This window comes from Impatiens glandulifera, chromosome 1, assembly GCF_907164915.1.
Source record: "Impatiens glandulifera chromosome 1, dImpGla2.1, whole genome shotgun sequence".
Taxonomy (NCBI): domain Eukaryota; kingdom Viridiplantae; phylum Streptophyta; class Magnoliopsida; order Ericales; family Balsaminaceae; genus Impatiens; species Impatiens glandulifera.
In genome coordinates, this window is record NC_061862.1 from 38016574 (window position 1) to 38017397 (window position 824).

An 824-nucleotide genomic window follows, 5' to 3' on the forward strand; every position below is an offset into this window, starting at 1 on the left:
TAAAATATAAATATTTAATATTTTATTATATTAATTATATATATATTTTTTTAAATACTTATAAAAATCAATTTATTTTATAAATAAAATTATCTAACAAATAAATAAGATAAAGTCTTTAATATATTATATATTAATAATTAGTCAAATTAAATATAATATTTTACTTAATAATATATATATAATTAATATAATAAAATATTAAATATTTATATTTTATTAAATCAAGACACACTTTAATATTTTATATATTTTAAACAATTATAATATAAAAATAATAATATTTTATATTTTTAATTAAATAAATAAAATAGAAATAAAATATTAAAAATTAATTAATTATATTTAATGATAAAAAACTTAATAATTAAATAAAATAAAATAAGTAAATTAATAAAATAAGAAAGATAAATATATAATAATGATAGGGATAAATAAGTAATTTTAGAGTTAATTAAGGAATGGGACGGAATGAGAAAATCAATTTGCCATATATTATAGCTTGATTTATGATATTTAATATTTAATTCATTAAACAAATAGCCCGTATAGCTCAGTGGTAGAGCGTCAGTCTTGTAAACTGAAGGTCTGTAATTCGATCCTGCATGGGGGCAATGTATTTTTTTTTCTTCATATTTTTAATTGTCTATAATTTTTATAAAGTTATAAAATAAAAATGGTGATCAATATTTAACTATACCATATTCAAATTATCTTTTTTTTGAAAAAAAAAAGTATTTTATCTCATTCTTCAAATTACTTCAGATTAATCTTCCTTTTCTCACTTTTTCACCTTTAAAAATTGATCTAAAACAATTTAATAT

The 824-nt window shown here is 14.8% G+C and overlaps 1 non-coding gene across 1 annotated transcript; it reads left to right on the forward strand.

Moving 5' to 3' along the window:
* The first annotated feature begins 542 nt into the window (after positions 1–542).
* Positions 543–614, forward strand: TRNAT-UGU. Its single transcript has one exon. It is a non-coding gene; the product is annotated as a tRNA-Thr (tRNA).
* The last annotated feature ends 210 nt before the right edge of the window (positions 615–824 follow it).